General features: G+C 41.3%; 1 pseudogene; it reads right to left on the bottom strand.

Annotated features, from left to right (window-relative positions):
• The window catches only part of LOC143618966 ((E)-beta-farnesene synthase-like), a 36,384-nt pseudogene extending 18,394 nt beyond the window's left edge, over nt 1–17,990 (bottom strand).
• Nucleotides 17,991–21,360: the final 3,370 nt, after the last annotated feature.

The raw sequence follows: 21,360 nt of genomic DNA, 5'->3' as shown, positions 1-21,360 counted from the left end.
AACTAAGGATTTAGTTAACAATTTCAGAAGAGGAACATACACAATGTTCACATTTATTATACCATAAAAACAAGAACTTTTATGATTTAAAAATTTAAATATAATCGGTGTTTTACAAACCAACGATAGTCGTGATTAATCGCTAGTCGGCTACTAACTAATTAATTTTTAGTTAACTGGCAGGGAATATGTAGTTGGACCTAGTCGGCCCTAATCAAGCGCAGGTAGACCTTAATTATGGCCTTAATTTCTGGTGATTTTGGGAAAATTAGGGCCAGAGTAAAAAAAACATTAGCATGTATATTATAGTAGTACCTCGTGGGTGGCAATATCATCCATAAGCCTGAAAATTAAAGACGAAGCTTTTAACAATTGAAGGATTTGTGGCGACCCATCGGAAGGTTTCCTCATTGACCATATCGCTCCTGCCAACATAAGATCTCGCTATCATTATGGGTTGGCCGACAGTTATCGTTGCATTTGAAAGGTACTCTTCTAATGTTGGCATGTAACCCTCTTGTAACCATTTAGCTTCCAAAAAGATGCTACGCGTATACTTTTTTGCATACATCCCAATTGAAGTGTATCACAATTCACACATCATTAACCAATTTTAATTTTTTTACTATGTATTTTTGAATTTTTTATTTAAAGATATATTTGAATTTTTTTATTCTTGAGTTTTTTCTTTAAAAGAAAAGAAAGAGAATGAAAAGAAAATTTAAGTCATTTTTCCTCCAAAACTTTCCAACCAAATATGGTCTGATTTTGAAGAAAAGTTTATAGCCATGTATAATTTTACTAATTTACCATATCTTTTCCTTCCTATGTAACTCAATAATGAGGGCATGCCTGTAAAGTTACAATTTTTTTCCTATATTTTCCTTACTATCTAACTCAAGAAGGTAATTAAAACTTTCTTTTCGTTTCTTTTATTTTAACTCGAGAATGTCTTTTAAATATATAATTTCTTTTCTTTTCTTTCCCTATCCAATCTTATCATTTTTATTCCTTGCATTTTAAATCCGAAAATAGAGTGTTAGGAAAGACAACTATATGAAAATGCTGTAACCATCTCCATAACATGGTGGATTTGAAATGATTTTCCCTCTTTTTCCAATGACTCCTTCATTTTTTGATGATGAGTTAGAAGTTGTTGATATATTAGTTTCATGTATTCTGGAAGCATATCCATGCAGTTTATTGACCATCTGGAAATATATATATACAATTAGCATTAAATTAATATTGATGTATTATAAAAATTAATTGGTAAATTGAACTTTAATAATTCAAACTATGACTCATTGCTTAATAATAATTTGTAGGGTCAAGCTATTCTATAAAAGGGGACACAAATGAGAAAGATTAAAATGATTTATAGTCACACAAAAAACCTCTAAAAAAATTAAAAAAATCATAACTCAAAATTTAATAAAAAAACGAAAAAGTAGAAACACAAAAATGTTTCCACCGTCTTCCTCGTTTAAAAGGATAAAAAAAGACACAATGTTGAGGGAAACAGATCATTATGTCTTTTTGTTTATCATTTTGTTTTGTGTTTATTTTCGTCATTGATTGTGTCTTATTTTTATTGATATTGTGTTATATTACTCAACATTGTGTTATATTTTGTTCGTCATTGTGTTATATTTTGCGAATTATTGTGCCTTTTTTAGTTATAATAGTGTATTTTGTTCATTTTTGTCATTGTCTCTTTGATCTCGCCATTGTGTCTTTTCGTCGTCTTTTTTTGGGAACGAGAATGACGGAGGAAACATTTGAGTTTTCAAATTTTTTTGCGTGCTTTATATATATATATATTTGGAGTTATGGTTTTTTTTTATTATTTGATTTAAATTTTTGCTAAAAGGGTCTTTTGTATAGCTACAAATCCTTTTTGTTCTTCTCATTTTTTTCTTCCTTCGTATTTTAACATTTTCCTAATTTATTTTGTCAACATAAAGTATAAACATTTGTGGCCAAGGCCAACCCCACTCCAACAAAAAAAAAAGTAACGTTTTAGTCCTAATAAACATTTAACAAATTTTATCCCAACTAGAAGATTGTAAATTGCTTCTAAGGGCTATAAATGAAAGTTAGGGACATGCAAAGATAATTTTCTGTTTAAGTGATTGTGCTAGAAAACCAAAGAAAAAGTTTGAAATGTCACTACTCGAAATATGAATAATTGTTGGTGACTAACTCCTAGTCGTTTGGATTATTAAATTATATTCACAAAACTCTCATTAACTAATTAATGGTATATAACTATTTGTCTTGTCAAGAGTAAAGTGTCATTTTCGTCCTTATAGTTTAACAAATAATGTGAATTTAGTTTAAAAAGTTTATTTTTACATTTGGACCATCCATATTTTTCAATTCTTGGCAATTACATCCAAATCACTAACCCCATTAAATTTAATCGTTAAATCAGGAATAGACATGTATTTTCACTATTTCTTTATTATATGAGTAAAGTGTCAAAGTAGTCCCCTGAGGTTTGGTCACATTTGCGAATTCGTCCAAAATATTTTTTTCGCAATTAGACCTTGGGAAAAAATCGTTGCCAATTTCATTCAAATTTTTATCTCGGTCTAAATTCAACGTTAACTCAGAGGTGTTATTGTCCTTTTACATGTGTGTTTACATTATTATTATTATTATGTGTTTGTTTGATAACATATATAATATCTCATGATTCCTATGTTTGAATCCAATATAGTATCCGTTTATTTATTTTTCTTTATTTTTAGGCATATAAACGGTTTAGCTCAGTGTAATAATAATAATAATAATAATAATAATAATAATAATAATAATAATAAACAACATGTAAAAGGATAGTAACATCCCTGAGTTAACGTTGAATTTAGACCGAGTTTACAACTTTGACGAAATTGGCAACCGTTGGGAAACATCGAGGGTCTAATTGCGAAAAAAAATATTTTTAGACAAAATTCACAAATGTGCAACTTTAGGAAAGATGTGGATACTGTATTCATCTAATAAAGAAAGAGTGAAAATACATGTCTACTCCTTACTTAACGATTTAATTTAACGGGTTTAGTGATTTGGATGTAATTGGCAAAAATTGAGAAACATTGATGATGCGTATGCAAAAAATAGACTTTTTGAATTAAATTCACATTATTTGTCAAACCACAAGTACTAAAATGACACTCTACTCTTAATAAAAACAAACAACTATATATCGCTAATTAATTAAGAGAGAAAAAACATGTCCAATGTCTACCTTTGAACAGCTTCAGTAAAGATCTCAATTTCTTAATAGATACCATAATTATCAAACGTGTCATCTAAAACGACCAACCGTGTGCAACTTTTCGTTAAGAACATCCTTGTACGAGAATGCTCAGGCTCAAAATAGATTCCCAGCATCCAGAAATAGCTTTCTACCAATCTGTCTCGAACATAAGGTAGCTTATTTTGCAAGTCCAAATCCTTCCACCATCTAAAATGTACATAAACGTAAATCAGCAAACCGTAAAATAACTTGATTAACCGAAGTGAAACACTGAGATTCAAGCTACCATGGCCAAATAGCTAGGTGAGGCCCATATAAAGAGCTACGGGTGTCATCATAGAAATTTCTTGCTTTTTTTTATCTAGTTATAGTAAAAACATATATTTACTTGAAAAATGTTTGTACGTACGTACTTATAGAGAGATGGTAGCAAAGCTACCCACGGATCTCTTATCAGACCCGCGGATCGTCAAAAGACATCCGCCACCCACGGATCCATTACCCAACCCGCGGATCGCCAAAAGGCATCCGCGCGAGGAACACGTGGACTGGTAAAGCCATCCACAATCCAAGACACGCTTTGTGGATCTCCATTATAACCCGTGGACGAGCATCCGTGGAAGGAATCCACAAAACAACTCAAGGGACTCATCACACGTATGATCCCCACATGATATGGAAGAGTGGTTGTAACAAACTACTTCTAGAAAATTCCCTCAAAACCTCCTGATAGCGACATCGGCCAGTGGAAAGAGGACACCTGGACACGTAATAGCCATCCCACGATGTGCACAGATAATGGATATACCATAAACGGGTCCAGGCTGTCACATCGAATGAAGGCTCGACACGTGTCCATCCAGGCAGAGAGAGAATAACTTGACAGTGGCAACTCCACCAATCACCTTCCCTCCAACTTCGGCTATAAATACGAAGATCATTTCTTCAAGGTATTCGTTCACACTCTCAAGCCTTACGCTATATACCGGTACTCGTATTATTTTCGATTAAGATATAGTAATGATTCTCACGCCGGAGGGTGGTTATGGGAAGACACCCCACTCTGTCCTTCCCGTAACGGGACTCAACGGTGTTCTGTTTTGTGGCATCAACTTGGATCTGTTCTCATAACACTTCAGAATACTCACATCTGGGAAATACCCGGTCGGACTATCCAGTTCGATCTAGTATTTCTTCATTGGCGCCATCCGGTTTTAGCTAGATACACGGTTTTTTACGGTTTTTTTTATTCACTGTGATCTGAAGATGAGTCAGAACCAATAGCCTTCTGCTGCTCCGGCAAGATCCCATCATACTGAAATTCTGGACGAATCAGTCCATGAAGAACAGGTGTCGAAGGAACCTCGCCGGAGCACCAGAACTCCGGTATTCGAAAACAAGACCGGAGAAGTTCCAAGGTTTGAAGACTTTGCACCCCGCAGGAACACCAAAACCCCGGTCTGGGAAGACCGGGCCGGAGAGTTCCCAAGGCACAAAGTCACCGAGATTCATCAGACCACTCAAACTCCGGCTCTGGAAGACGGAGCCGGAGAATTTCCCAGATACGATGGGGACGAAACGAGAACTTTTCAGGCCAGGTCTGGTAAAAACATTCTCACCCCAGAAGAGTGGTACCAACAAGAGAAACATCAGCTAAAAGAGGAGTATGAGCAAAGAGTAAGGCGAGATCAGGTTCAAGCCAGAACGCTGACGTACGACTCACCATCTCTGTCTCCGCCACCAGCACCCCGGCGCACCCAAGACCTAGAGTTGGAAGACAACTCTAGATCAGCTGGCTGTTCGCTTGCAAAAAGCCGCGAAAGAAGTCACCACACTCAGCGTACTCTATCTCACAGAACCATACGAGATACTCGGCAAAAAGAAACGTTTCAAGAAGACGATTACGCGAGTGACGACAGCTGGGACTATGGCAAGGGAACCTCCAGTCGCCCCAAGCCGTTAAAACATGCTGAATACTTCAGCGATGCAGAAGAAGACTTCACCAAACCATACCTCCCCGTGGCATTTGCGGAAAAGTCGAAGTTCATTCCGCGGATAGCCACCGCCCCTTTCCCAACAAATATCAAAATCCCGAGTAATTTGGGAAAATACAATGGGATGACTGATCCGAGCGATCATTTGCTGAACTTCACAACAGTTGGGGGAGTGAACGGATGGATGCTGCCCTATTGGTGTCATATGTTCGCATTGACACTAACAGGAGCAACCAGAGAATGGTTTGAGAAACCACCAGACGGTCAAATTAATAGCTGGGATGACTTGGTAGCAAAATTTTCGCAGCATTTCAGTCAGCAGCGTAAACATACCAGGGATTCATCGGAGATCCTGAGTGTTGTCCGACGAGACAACTAATCATTGGAAAACTTCATCACTAGGTTCAACAAGGAGAGCTTGAATATTGGTAGAATCAGTGAAGACATGTTACGAGGAGCGTTCCGAGTAAACGCAAGGAGCCCTGAGATGGTCAGATGTTTGACAGGCTGGGATGGCATGCCCCAGACTTGGGACGTGATTATGTCCGCGGTCAAAGTTTTCGCAGCTACAGGAAAATTGTTAGGGCGAGAGGCACCCAAACAACACATGAAATATGAACAGCGGAACACTCAGCTAAAGAAGGAAGAGGGGGTTCAATCTGGTCAAGGATACAACCCCCAGAAAGCTCTTCCAAGTAGTTTGATGCCAGATCACTGATCGGGCATAAACAAAAAGTTAGAACAGCGGGCAACTCCGACTGGCAGCATTGGACACCCTTGAAGAAAACTCCGTCCGAAATCTTAACAACGGAGAACATCGAGTTTAGAAAGCCTCAACCGCTGATCAAGCGGGTGAATCCGAACAAGCACTGCATGTTCCATGAAGATATTGGACATGACACAAATGAGTGCATAAGCCTAAATAATGAGATCTTGTCCGCCATAAAGTCCGAGAAACTTGACCATTTGCTTTAAAACTTACGACAAGGGTCCCCCGCGAAAATAGATCAAAGATTTAAATGTACACATGATCCAAGGGGGGCCCCCTCGAAAGTTTAAGCGGATGGAGGCGGACGAAGATGAATGGAAAAGTGAACCCGTAGTTTTTCCAAGGGTGAAAGGAGGTCCATGCATGAAGCAACCTCTAATCATCACAGCTCTGTTCGGTCACTATCGGTCTCAATATGTCTTCTTCGATACTGGAAGTACATCTGACATAATGTACGAACAATGTTTCGAACAGCTAGACGACAAAGATAAGGCAAAATTGAAACCTGTGCACACCCCGGTTTCCAGTTTTGGATACGAAGTTATGCACCCCAAGGGGGTCATAACATTCCCAGTTACGCTAAGCGATGGAATCCATACGAGGACGGAAGATGTCGAGTTTCTCGTCCTACCTGCGAGATCGAAACATGAGATAATCCTAGGGCGGGAAACAATTGGTGACTTCAATGCCAATCCTTCCACAGCACACGGTGCAGTGGGCGTTCCCACGCGAACAGGGATAGCAATTATCCGAGTCAACAAACATTTCTATGTAATAGAAGGATCAAAGCCCGCGAAGATACCCAAAAAGACACTGCGGACAGAGCCTGAGAAATGTGTTGTCAATCCGGATTATCCAGAACAAACTGTCACAGTCGGGGCAACTATCTTAGAAACAGTGCGCGTCTGCCTGAAACAGTTACTAATCAAGAACGAGGATATCTTTGCCTGGAAACCCTCAGACATGACAGGCGTCCAGCGGGAAATTTCAAAACATCGGCTGTGAGTGAATCCGGCGTATACACCGATCGTTCAGAAAAGGAGAAAGATGGGGCCTGAACAGACAAAAGCCATGAATGAACAAGTGCAGGATTTGTTGTACGCGGGCATCATCCGCGAAATTCAATATCAAACTTGGGTTGCAAACCTGGTGATGGTGCCTAAGAGCAACGGTTCATGGCGAATGTGTATCGATTTCAAAGATTTGAATAGAGCATGCTCCAAAGACTGTTACCAAATCCCAGAAATCGACCTCAAGGTAGATGCGGTGGCACCTTTCAAGTACAAGTGCTTCTTAGACACTTACAAAGGGTACCACTAGATACGAATGGCAGCCCACGACGAAGACAAGACCGCTTTCCGTACGGACCAAGGCACATTTTGTTACAAAATGATGCCGTTTGGTCTAAAGAACGCGGGTGCCACGTATCAGCGTCTAATGAATAATACCTTTCGAAATCAGATTGGGAAGAATTTGGAAGTATATATGGATGACCTGGTCATCAAGAGCGTGGAAGAAGATCAGTTGCTTTGGGATATTGAAGACATTTTCTCCATCTTGAGATAAATAAACATGAAACTTAACCCTTCGAAATGCTCCTTTGGCATGGAGGAGGGTAAATTTCTTGGAGTAATCGTAACCGGGGAAGGATTCAAAGCGAACCCAGAAAAGGTGCAAGCTATCGCCCGGATGCCTTCCCCATCCTCGTTAAAAGAAGTCCAGACGTTGAATGAAAGATTAGTTGCATAAAACAGGTTCTTGGCAAACCATGCTGCTAAGTCTTATCCGTTCATCTCGACATTGCGAAATTACCTGAAGAAGGCACATTTCAAATGGACCCGAGGCAGAAACGGCGTTTTCGGAAGTAAAAAAGTGCCTAATGATGCTTCCAATATTGACTGCACCTCGAGACGGAGAGCCTCTCACATTATACTTATCTGCTTCGGATATCGCAATCGGGGTAGTTCTCCTGACGGATCGAAAGACCGTCCAAACGCCAACAGATGCCGAAACTCGGTACTCGATGTTCGAAAAGCTAGTTTTGGCACTAGTGTATGCAGCGCGGAGGCTAAAAAGATATTTCCAGCGTCACCCGATACATGTTTTAACTGATTATAAGTTGAAGAACGTGCTGACCAAGCCCGAGTTATCCGGTAGGCTAGCTAAGTGGACGATCGAACTGGGAGAATACTCAATCGAGTACAAACCTAGACCCGCAATCAAAGGTCAGGTTTTGGCAGACTTTGTCACGGAAGTACCAACAAGTAAAGTCCAAGAATGTTTGGTTGAACAACAACCCCTGATCCCTTCCGACGAAAGTCAGTGTTGGACTCTGTTTATGGATGGAGCATCAAGCGGGGAAGGATCGGGTGCGGGATTGAAGCTGATCAACCCAGACGGCTAAGAATTCACCTATGCCATCCAACTAAACTTCAAAAGCATGAATAATGAAGCTGAATACCAGGCAATCTTGGCCGGGTTGTGGATCGCGAGAAAGCTCTGTGTGAAATTCTTAGAGGCACGGGTCGATTCTTTACTCATTGCAGGACAAGTGTCGGGAACCTATGAGGCAAAAAACGATGTTATGGCCTCATACCTATCCCAAGCTAAAGACCTCATGCAACAATTTGCTTTGTGAAATGTGGTCCACATTAAACGAAGTGAAAATTGACCTGCGGATGCCTTAAGCAAGTTGGCATCCACTAGTTTTGAACACATGGGCAGAGATGTTAGAATCGAGGTTCTGGATGCTCCATCCGTCCCACAACGCCAAGTTATGGCCATCCAGACTGGTGCAACATCCTGGATGGAACCCATCATGACCTACTTGTCCTCTTGCATTCTCCCGGAAGATAAAGCGGAGGCACGAAAGATCCGCCATAAGGCGCTGTGGTATCAAATACATGATGGGGTTCTGTTCAGAAAATCATTCCTTGGCCCATTACTCAGATGCGTAGACATGGAAGAATCCAACTACATAATACGAGGAATCCATGAAGGCATTTGTGGCTTACACGCGGGCCCAAGGATGGTCGTAGCAAACATAATGAAAGCTAGGTATTACTGGCCAGGAATGCACATGGATGCAGTCAAGGAAATCCAGAAGTGCTACGCCTGTCAAAGGCATGCGCCTCAAACCTTGAGACCACAGAATCATCTGGTGCCAGTAACCTAGGCGTGGGTGGGCCATCGATATCATGGGACCATTCCCAGAGGCGCCAGGGCGAGTCAAATTCTTGCTCGTAGCAATTGATTACTTCACCAAGTGGGTAGAAGCTAAACCACTTGCTCACATCACGGCGGCAAACGTCAAAAAAATCCTTTGGGAATATATAATCTGTCGCTTTGGTCTTCCCCAGACGATAGTAAGTGATAACGGTACCCAGTTTGCTGACAAAACCCTGCAAGAGTGGTTGTCGGAACTCCACATCAAGCAAGTGTTCACATCGGTAGCCCATCCGCAAGCCAATGGGCAGGTGGAGCGAGCAAACAGAAGTATCAAGGAAGGCATAAAAGCACGGTTGGGAACCAAACGAACGGGCTGGGTTGACGAATTGCCTCATGTTCTAGGGGAAATCGAACTAGCAAGAAAACAAGTAACTCAGAAACCCTGTTTAGTTTGACCTATGGGAATGAAGCAATGATTCCGGTAGAAGTCAGCGTCCCATCCGCATGAATGCTTTTGGTTGCCGATAATGAAAAAGATCTCCGGTTAAACCTGGATCTCTTAGAAGAAAGAAGAGAGTTGGCCGATATACACGAAAACAAATACAAACGCCAACTCCAAAAATACTATGAAGCACAAGTCAAGTTATGCGAATACAACCAAGGGGATTACGTGTTCCGAAGCAACGAAGCATCAAACATGGAATCACCAGAGAAGTTAGCACCAACCTGGGAAGGCCCCTATCAAATCGACGAAGTACTGGGAAAGGGTGCATACAAACTGAAAAGAATGGATGGCACCCCTATTCCCAGGACTTGGAACGTTGCATAACTACGGAGGTGTTATATCTAAGTCATGTAATTTTCTTCTAGGCCTGCGTGCCTCTCTGCTGGCCTGCGTGCCTATTATTTCGGTCTGCGTACCAAATTTCGTTATTCAAAATGATATTAATACGAATATAGTTGTGCGATTTCCCAATTTAAAATTTCATAGAATATTAGTTCCTGTACGGATAGGCCTGCGTGCCAATACTTATCCTAATCCTATATATTGGATACATGACAGATTCAGCTCACGCACATTTATATTGTATTCATACAAGACAAAATGTAAAATCCATGCCATATATACATTCAAAAAAGGGATTACAGGAATAGAAGAAAAAAAAATATACAACAAAATTGTTCTTCACGAAGATAGTCGCGGAACTGGCGAACGCCATCCGCCGCCTCAGCAAAGCTTTGGATAGCGTCGTGGATGGGAAAATGCAGTTGGTTAAAAGCATCCATTTGCGCATCATACTTCCCATCCACATCCGCTCCTTGAAGGTTAAACTCCTCCAAGGGACGCCCCTCCCTAGCAAAGGTTATCCCTTCCTGGAAGCCTGCCTTACGCCCCGAATCACTTGATGCACATAGAAGGTCGGCAAGGCAGTTTCCTAACTCATCTCCTTTGTGGATACGGGAGATAACCTACGGAAGTGATTCAAGAATCAGTACAACAAATTTACAAGTTATGATAAAGACATGGGAACCCATACCTTGGGAAAACCTTTCCGCATCAACCAAGCACAGTTAGAAGAAGCTCCCTCAGCACGTAACTTTAGAGCGCCCTGCTCACCAATGTACTTGGTATTTTCCTTGATCAGGTCTTCAATCAGTTGATCCCTTTCAGCAGCGGCAACATGAAGGGTACTGATAGTCTCTTCCTGAGCTAAAAGACGAGCTTCAACATCATGCTTGGCTTCCTCTGCCTTAGCAAGCTCAGCTTCACGGGCACGGGTCAGAGCATGTGCGGCCTCGAGAGCAGCATTCTGCCGCCGACATGCCTTTTCCCAATCCTTAGCAGCAGCAGCTCACTGCTCCCTCTCTTGCTCAAGAGCCCGTTCAGAATCACTCAACTTCCACCTTTCGGTGTTAGCCACGAGACGATATTTTTCCCTTTCTGCCTGGAGCTCTTCCAACAGGTTCTCTTGAGAACCCCAGTTCCGCCCCATGTAGTTCCAGTCCTGGTATATCTCTTGGGATATGGAACCCAGGTTGGCCAGATGGTATATATACGAATTGCCAACAGATACCCGGGACCGGTTCTGCTGATACTCACGCTCCGCAGGGGGCATGCCCTCATGAAGGGAATCAAAACACACCTCCCCGTTAGAAAATCGCGAGGAAGGAGCCAGATTCCATTCAGGGACGTGCCGAACAATCCCACCCTGCAAAATGTGGCCCCCCTCCCTCCTCTCGGATTCATGAGGAGGCAGAGGAGGTACCACCACTCTCTCGGAAGGCTCCTCAGCTTCATGAGCAGGAGGCAAAGGCGGTGACTCCAACCTTCGTGCACCAGAGGAAGTTGAACCCTCCTTGGACTGCCCCTTACCAGTAGAGGACAACCGGTTGGGGTCACTCTTAGTGGGAGGAGAGTCTAAGAAGATAACAGGGCTCCACAAAAAACAAACCGCCAAGTAAGCAGCTAAACAGTAAATACAAATTCATAGAAAAGTACATGCGATACCTTTAGTGCGAACTGCAACACGATCGCAGAGACGAATCCTCTTCGCTTTCGGAGGAGGAGGAGGAAGGTCCATTTCTTGCTTTCCACCAGCCATGGCCAGCGGAATGTTGCTAGAGGATGATTCCTTCCCCTTGCGACCAAAGGCTGTATCACAAATACATTCGTTAATCGATGAGAGGATGCAGAAGATTATCCTTGGTCTTACCAATGACAAGTTACCTGTCACAAACAAGCCCTCAGAAACTACAGGCTCCTGGCGGGTTTGTTGAGGAAACAAAAAACTATTCTTGGTCTTGTCAAGTATAGAGAGCTCCTTCTTATCGCGGGCAGCCACGTGCATAACCCCAGGCACACCCACGAGAAGAACAGACAGCAGAAGACCCACAGCTGCACAATAAACCAAGGTTAGAAACCGGGATAAGCCTACAAGATATTACGAACTTACTTACATCCATCTAGCTTCCGGAAGTACGGCACCTCGCCCGGATAAGGCCACAGGCGGCTCATCCCAGCCCTCACAAGGGCGGACTCAGGGATGGGGCGCATGGGAGTAGGGGTGTGGGTCAACTGTTGGTACTACCCATGCCTTTCCAGACAATCAACGAATGGAAGGGCAATCAATGGCTGGTCTGCCGAATGCCAATCCATGGATGACGGGACCACGTCCTCCTGAATCCAAAAGAATTTCCTTGCCCAGTGAAGGTCCACGAGAGGTGTATCCATAGCAATAACCTTCCGATCAGTCAGAAGGCAAACATACCGGCCACCCCTACCATGCAAACGGTAGAACACACCGAACTTGTCAATGGTAGGCACAATGCCATGCGCCCAGCAACAAAATTCAAAGTGGCGTATACACATCACCGCCGATGCATGAAGTTGGGAAATATGAATCTTATTCCCAGTGATCAGCTTACCCAGAAACCAGGTACCCGGAAATCGGAGATTCCCAGAGCTGAAGAACTCGGCAAACACAGCCATCTTCCCCACCGGAGGTCGGCTCACCGTCGAACCAGGTGCTGGAAATTCCGGCTCCCATTCTGGAGATATACCATAAGCATTGACGACATCTTGAAACCCTTTGACGTCCCAATCAATGGTGACAGAGCCAATGGTTTGATAATCAGGTTTCGTCGACGCCATATAATCGGCCAAATATTGATTACAACGAGCTAAGGTTGCTAAGAAATCAAACAACAGAAATTTTGTAAAGGAGAAGAGAATTACATTAGGAATTTCGGCAAAGATTAATTTGGCTCTTCAACACAAAATAAGACGAAAGAGGATCAACGGATATATATAGTGGCAGCATTTAATGCGTGAAATACTGCAACACAATTGTCTACCAATCAGTTTGTGACACGTCAGGCGGGAAAACTAAAAGTCGAAAATTTAAAATCCCAAGATACGGCGCGAGCCAGCTGTCATAACTTTTTCTGCGCAGTGCAAACCTGTTACATCTGTCAAATCTCAGATATAATTGGCGAATTACTATTTCTACAGTAACTAGACAAACTGAATGCTTTGGCTGACACGTCAGATATTATCGGAATGCAAGTTACAAAAAAGAACCAGAAAAAGACAAGTCATAACTGTAGGCGGACGGGTCATCGACAAAGAAGTCGTCAGCGATCCGATTAACCCTCCCGATAAAAACAAAGAATAAAGATGGAAAGTTCAACACAAGTGAAAAATATAGTTCATTTCATTTCATACGTACACAAAGATTACAAATCAAGAAAGGAAATACATTGATAAATCTACACTATCATTCTATTCGTCGTGGAGGGCCTCCTTGTCCTCAGCCTCCGCAAGCAGTTTATTAACATGAAGGCGCAGTTCACCAACAGCAGTGGGCTCGCGACAGTTCTCTTCTAAGTACCTCAGGATGTCAATGGAAGGATTATCAAAGAAATCCATTCGCTCGTCATATTCCTTTTGACAATCCTGGCCTTGAAGCTCAAACTCTGTAGGCGGACGTCCCTCGCAAGGCATGGTTTACCCTTCTTGGAAACCAGCTTGGCGACCCACCCGCGACGAGCTGACCAACAAATCAGCTAAGCAATCCCCAAGCTCAGGTCCTTCCTTGATGAGCCTGCCAATCTGGACCAAGAAAGAGTCAGCATGATATTCTCATAGGACAAACAGATAATCGAAGTATTTACCTTGGGGATGCCAAATTTCATAAGCCAGTGTCGTTCATCCGAGGCATCAGTGAAGGCCTTCTCCAGACTCGCCTTTACTTCAGTAATAGAGGCAAGGCGGTCGTCCTTCTCCTGGACCTTGGATGCAAGCCTCCAGACCTCCTCATCCCGGGCGGCGATAAACTCGACTTGAGCGGCTACCCGCTCATTCAAACGCTTATTCTCCTCCTAAACAGTCAGGAGGGCAGCTTCTTTCTCCCTAGCCCCCCGCCTGGCAGCATCCCTCGCCGCTTCAACTTCGACCATGCGTTGAACGGCGCGCTCAAGGTCGGTTTGCCCAACCACCCAACCCTTGAATACCTCATGACTAGTTGACAACACATTAGCCAGATGATAGCTAAGTGCTTGCGCCAAACTAGACTGAGTTTGGGAGTGTATCCTGTTACACTCAGAATGAGGGGGGGGGGAGGCAATGTTCAAATAATTCTTGACACACACGCGGATCGGTAAAGAGCGCGTCTGGGCCAAGATTCCCTGAAGGACGAACAACAGAATCCCCCTGATCCTGATATAGAGGATTGGAAGATTCCCCCTTTTCACCCGTGGAAACTGGAGGAGTCTTAATTTTATCCTTGGGAGACACAACCTCAGTTTCCACCACTACCTCAGGTGGCGGCATATCGGCATTCTTGGGAGGAACATCCTCGCCAGCTCTCGCCTACGAAACCTCTGGAGGCGGGGAAGGTGGATGCGGCGCAGCGACAACTGTTGATCCAGAGAGAAAAGTTAGAAGTGTACGTGAGTCCATGAATATTATGCATCTAGTTACCTGCAGGTTGCCGCACAGAAGTCTTACGTTTGACCTGATCCTAGAGCCGGGTCAACCTGATCTTCTTAAGGGGGGACCCTCCCCCTAGCCTTGGTAACCTCCCCACTGGTAAGGTCACCGGCACCTTTGGCTGCCTCACCACCAGCGGGTCCCTCGGCACCTCCGGTTGCCCCTTCACCTGTGGGGTCAGAAGTCTGGGCCACCTCCCCACCGGCGGGATCCTCGGTGCCCACAGTAGTCTCACCACCAACGGGTTCATCGGCGTCGGAATCCTTATTCAGGCCGGATACACCGGCAATATTCGCCCTCTTCCTGCGGTGGATAATATCTGCAATAGCACGCAACACGCCAGCATGAAAACTCTCCGAAGTACCCGGCGGGGAACACTCACTAGTTGAATCCTCACTAGAGGATTCATCACTAGAAGAAAGGACTATCGTCCCGCCCGGATGCATAACGGTAAGAGGTTTAGGGTTAAGAATGTGCACACCTTGAGCCACCGCGGACTCGGTGACTACCGGTTCTGTGCGGCCACAGGTGGGAAAAGAAAATTACCCTTAAAGTGATCAAGAACAAGCTCTTGATACATCTCCAAGGGTATCCTGAACATATCTCCCACGACGGTGGGAACAAGAACTTCAAGCAACGAACACTCCCCTGTAAAAAAAGAAAAAAGAGAGCAAACATACATAAGGAAAGCATAAAAAACACCAACAGACACAGTAGAGGAAAAGCTTACGTCCGTCGTCTCGAGAGAAGTATGGCTGCTCTACAAGATATGGCCTTAGGCGGCTCATCCCCACCTGGACCAACTCGGACTCAGGGATCAGACCCATCGGGGTAGGAGTCCGTGTTAACTTCTGGAACCACTCCTGACCCTCTGTGTCGGCAGCAGGAAGGGAGAATTTGGTAGTCAGCGAGTGGCGGGTCATGGCTAGCGGAATAACGTCCGCGTTAACCCACAAAAACTTGTTCTTCCACTCGTGAGCACTCCTTGGAGGCTCAGTCCCGATAGCCTTCCCCTGGACGGCGAAACTAAACCAGCTGCCACAGGTTTGAATCTTGTAAATCGCAAGAAAGCGATCCACTGTAGGCTCCATCTCAAGGGCCTTGCAGCAAAACTCAAAATGGCGAAGCCTTATAATCCCAAACGGGTGCAACTGGGAAATATGGATCCCAGAGGCAACCAAGAAATCACCAAAAAACTTGGTGATCGGCAACCGGAAATTGCCTGTGGTGAAAGACTCACCGTATAAAGCAATTTTTCCGGCCGGTGGCTAATCAGCCGTAGAACCAGGAGAAAGGAGCTCTGGTTCCCACTCCTGCGCCAACCCATAGAGGTTGACGATATCCTGGAAATCGGAAAGTTTCCATTTGATGCAAATATTCTCTACCAGCCCCTTCGAAGAATCCCTCTTACTTTCTTTAACACGACCTCCCTTCTTACCACCAGCCAATGGTTGATCAGAGTAAAAATAAACTCAGAAGAAAATGAAGAGAGAAGGAATATGAAGAGAAAATTTTTGCAAGTAAATCAGAAAGTGGAACGTCCTTCCCTATATATACACATCGCAATTAATGCGAAGATAATGGGATCCAGCTCACACACTGAAACCGTCCACTCAGAAGATGACACGTTAGGCAGGAACTGACAGAACAAAATAATTTTGAATCAGCAGCCTAAAATCTCGTGCACCAACCTCGAGCACCACTCCTGACACGATTCAGACAGGAGACGTCACATCTCAGACGACTAAACAGTACCCCTATCCAAACAGCAGGAATCCCAAGGGCCAGTAGTTGCAACCCGCGACAAAAGATAAAAGTCCATAATTCCACCCGCGACATCGACTCACGGAAGCAACAATGGACTGGGGGGACTTATAGAGGGAGGGTGGCAAAGCTACCCACGGATCCCTTATCCGACCCGCAGATCGTCAAAAGACATCCGCCACTCACAGATCCATTACCCAACCCGCGGATCGCCAAAAGGCATCCGCGCGAGGAACACGTGGACTGGTAAAGACATCCACAATCCAAGACACGCTTTGTGGATTTCCATTATAACCCGCGGACGAACATCCGTGGAAGGAATCCACAAAACAACTCAAGGGACTCATCACACGTATGATCCCCACGTGATATGGAAGAGCGGTTGTAACAAACTACTTCTAGATGATTCCCTTAAAACCTCCTGATAGTGACATCGGCCAGTGGAAAGAGGACACCTGGACACGTAATGGCCATCCCACTATGTGCACAGATAATGGCTATACCATAAACGGGTCCAAGCTGTCACATCTAATGAAGGCTCGACACGTGTCCATCCAGGCAGAGAGGGAATAACTTGACAGTGACAACTCCACCAATCACCTTCCCTCCACCTTCTGCTATAAATATGAAGATCATATCTTCAAGGTATTCATTCACACTCTCAAGCCTTAAGCAATATACTGGTACTCGTATTATTTTCGATTAAGATACGGTACTGATTCACACGCCGGAGGGTGGTTACGGGAAGACCCCCACTCTATCCTTTCCGTAACGAGACTCAACGGTGTTCTGTTTTGCAGGCATCAGCTTGGATCTGTTCTTATAACACTTCAGAATACTCACATCTGGGGAAATACCCAGTCGGACTATCCAGTTTGATCTAGTGTTTCTTCAGTAATAGTATCTAAAATGAATCTTAATGAAAATATTAAGTAATGACGACTCTCGTGACTCTTTTAAAGGACCAATAACATTAAGAGGTTCCAAGAGAACTCCCAATAATCCCGTCACAGATCCGAAAACTTTGATGTCGAGTTATACAAAAATCCTAGCACTAGAAAACACTGACTTAAACAAAAACATATCGATGTTGTATTTTGACCCAATTAAAGAATAAACTAGTTATAGACAACTTGGCGAGAACTACAAAGAGGACGTACTTGCATAGTTGGCTAAGCTCCTTTTTGTGCATTGATTGAAGCATGCTAAAGTCTAACTTTGCAAGCTTTAATAACACCTCAATATGGGTTGTTTTTTTGTTGGTAGATAGGTATGTAATGGACGGCTTCTAGTCGTGGCAACATTTTCCACAGAGGTTGTTTCAGTGCTTGTTGTATTTCATTTCTTGATAAAGAGTCACAAGAAGGATCCTTCCCTATGATGTCAAGGTGAGTTTTAGTGAACTCGAGGGCTTCGTTGAGTACTTGTTCGCCTTCAACCGTTACATGTGTTGCTTCATACAAAGCAAGCAGTCCTTGAACATCGTTACATAAGGTTTCTTTAAACTTTCCCTTCTCGTCCATAAAGTTCTTGAATATTCCTATAACACAGACCAAACCATGGCCTCTTCATTAGTTTTAGAATCCCACATCATTAGGCAAAGAAAGTGATTACATAAATCCATGGGAAAATAAGATAGGCTGTGAAGGAGTTCAATGAGGTTGTAGGTTTTTCATTTCTTCAATTACCCTTGCCCTTGATAGCTTTCTGAAATATATACGAATACACTATTAGATTAAAGTATTTTAAATGATAACAATTTTGTTCCTATCTCGGCTATGAAAAACCAGTTCTGGGTCATAGTGATTCTACACACTTTTGGCTTGATCATTGGATTGGTAATGACACTTTGGTCTCATTATTACGATTATTTGCTCTTGCTAATAACACAAATTGTCTACTTAGCAATTGACGACAAAGTCAAACACAGTTGAGAGATTGGAGGCGTATTCTTTGAGACAGAGTTGAGACGACCCAATTGAAGTTCCTTCAAACTACTCTCGAACATAACACCTGATCAGATAGTAATGATTTTTGGGGATGGGAGTTTCAAGACCAAACAAATTTTGTAACATTTGAAGAAACCTATTGAAAAGAAAATGCTCTCGGAGGTTTTATGAAAACTAGATGAGTAGATGGAATGCAAGTTATTCCTAAAAAAGTTAATATTTTAGTTTGGGGACTTTTTCATGATGGACTTCCTACGAGGGTGCACCTCTTTAATAAAGGTTTAGATGTTCTTCCATGATGTGTCATATTACTACACATTGAAACTGCGCGTCACATTTACTCGTTTTGTCATGTGGCTTCAAAGACTTGGACATTGATTATTGCTTGGTTACATCTATAGGGGCCAAGCACTATGCAGCCTAAAGAGTTCTATACTTGGTTGGATCAATGATACATTTCAAAGAAAAAGAAACAAATTATAGAAGGAATCATATTTACTACTTGGTAGGTCATTTGAAAGACTAGAAACGAAGCTATTTTCAAAGCCAACGACTTGAAGAATGATCTTATTTTTAACATTGTTTTCATTTTTCTTTCCTTTCAATCATTTCTAGAAACTAAAAAGTGAAACTTTTTTGGACCGAGGCTTTAAACCCCACTGCTTTTACGCAAATCGTAGGAAAGCAATGGAATCCACACAAGTCAAAGGAAACTGAACGCAAGAAAACTAAAAGTCAAAGCTTTTAGTCCAAAAGTCAAAAGATGGGGAATTGTTTTGGGTTCTTGTACTTTTGTGAATTAAGAGCTGCAATGGTCAACAAATAGCAACGAGGAAAACTTTTAGTACACGTTCGTTTCACAGAATTCGTGGAAATTCAAATAAGTTGGAATTAAAATCCCATAACATGGCGTGCTTGTTTCGTTGGAGTTGGAATCTTAATTCCATTTTGATGTATTCGGTTCAAAGAATTAGAATTGGAATTGGAATCAATTTCTTCAAATTCCTTTAAATAAGAGATTTCAAATCCTTCCAAAATGTGGAGCCAAAATGTGGAGGATTTCAAAGAAATTCATTGAAGTCTCTTCTCGAGCTCTTTTTATTTATTTATTTTTTCTGTGAACGAGGACAACGAATAAATCATTTTAGTTTTTTTACTTTTTTTGTTTTGATTTATATTTTGAGTTATGAATTTTTTTTTTAATTATTTTTGAATATTTTTTGAGGGGATTTTTTTATCATAATAGAAACCCCTAAAAAATTAAAAAAAAAATCATAAAAAAACCATAACGCAAAATATAAATAAGAAACAAAAAATCTAAAAAAATTAAAATGTTTCCATCGTTATACTTGTTAAAAAAACAGATTTTAATTCATTTGCCAAATAAACACATTAAGAATGTAACTGGATTCTAATTCCTTCAAATTCTAATTCCTATTGAAATGTTCAGATTCCAACTATAATTCCAAGTCCTATGAAAATTTCAATTCCAATTCCATTACATTCTGTAAACGAGCAGGCCATTAGCTTTCCAAGGTAGGCATATTTTTTTGATGTTTATGTGGCTAGATTGGTTGGACATTATTTTGTCATATGAATTATTAATTTTTTTTCATGAGAAGTATATGAATTATTTCAGTGAGTTATATATATATATATATATATATATATATATATATATATATATATATATATATAGGGGTGGGTTTTAGTGAAAACTCCTCTTAAAAAGAAAACTTAAAAACTCCTAAAAACTTCTAAAAAAACTATTTTTAACTTAAATATTTTTTTTGAAGTTTCTTATTTTTATATTATTCTTATATGTTGTTATTGGTTCAAAAAAAAAAACTTGTCGGTAACCTCGTCGGTATAGTGCGCATGTGTAATAGTGTGCATTGCATATATGCAAAAGTGTTTGTATTGCATAGAATACAACACTATTACACATATTTGATACACGTTATTGTATATATGCAATATAAGACTAATACACATCGAATACACATTAGTACATATGTGTAATACAACATTAACGCACATGTGCACCACATCAACTTTTATTTTATTATTAGTTTTTTTCCATATAATACAACACTACTACACATATACAATACACAAATATTGAATATATGCAATAAAACACTATTAAACTCAAAAATACATAGTAATACACATGTGTAATACAACGGTATCGCACAGTAATACGTATGTGCATTACAGCGGTTTTTTTTTGTTTTTTTTATATTTTTTGAGTGAAATATATGAAAATACAAGAATAATGGCTAAAACAGAATTTTGAAAATATTTTTTTATTTTTAATTAAAAAATAATTCTTTAGAAGTTTTTTAGTTTTCTCTCTAAAGGGGTGAGTTTTCTCTTGATCCTCTCCCTATATATATATATATATATATATATATATATATATAGGGTTAGGTTAAAATAAAAACTCACTTGAGTTGTGAAAACTCTAGAAACTCATTCTCAACCACATGTTTTTAATTAAAGATTAAATCTTGTGGTGCACAATTACAGTTAATAAAAAATGTAAAAGTTTATTTACATTTTCTCTCTCCTGAAAACATATATAAAAATTACTAAAAAAATGTAAAAAAAATAGCAAAACATATTTTTTTTATGTTTTTAATGTTTTGTATTAAATGTAACAACATATATTACATGTAACAAAAGAAAAAAAAACGATGTTACATAGGGTTTTCATGGGTTTTCTTAACTCAAGAGGGTTTTCAAACTATACTTCTCCTAAATATATATATATATATATAGGGTTCGGTTATAATAGGAAGTATATTTTTGTAGGAAGGATAGGAAGTAATTTTGTTCATTAATTACAGCATGGAGGGTTGAGATTAGTTTATAGGGAAAATCAAGTGTGAAAGAAGGGGGAGCGCATAAAAGGAATAACACATTTGTTGACTTTCTCTCTCCACATGCAAGCC

The sequence above is a fragment of the Bidens hawaiensis genome, unplaced genomic scaffold, assembly GCF_021521415.1.
Source record: "Bidens hawaiensis isolate Kalapana, Puna unplaced genomic scaffold, B.hawaiensis_p1.1 tig00000284_1, whole genome shotgun sequence".
Classification (NCBI taxonomy): Eukaryota; Viridiplantae; Streptophyta; class Magnoliopsida; order Asterales; family Asteraceae; genus Bidens; species Bidens hawaiensis.
Note: the sequence above shows the minus strand (reverse complement) of the source record. Positions and strands in the feature narration are given on the sequence as shown.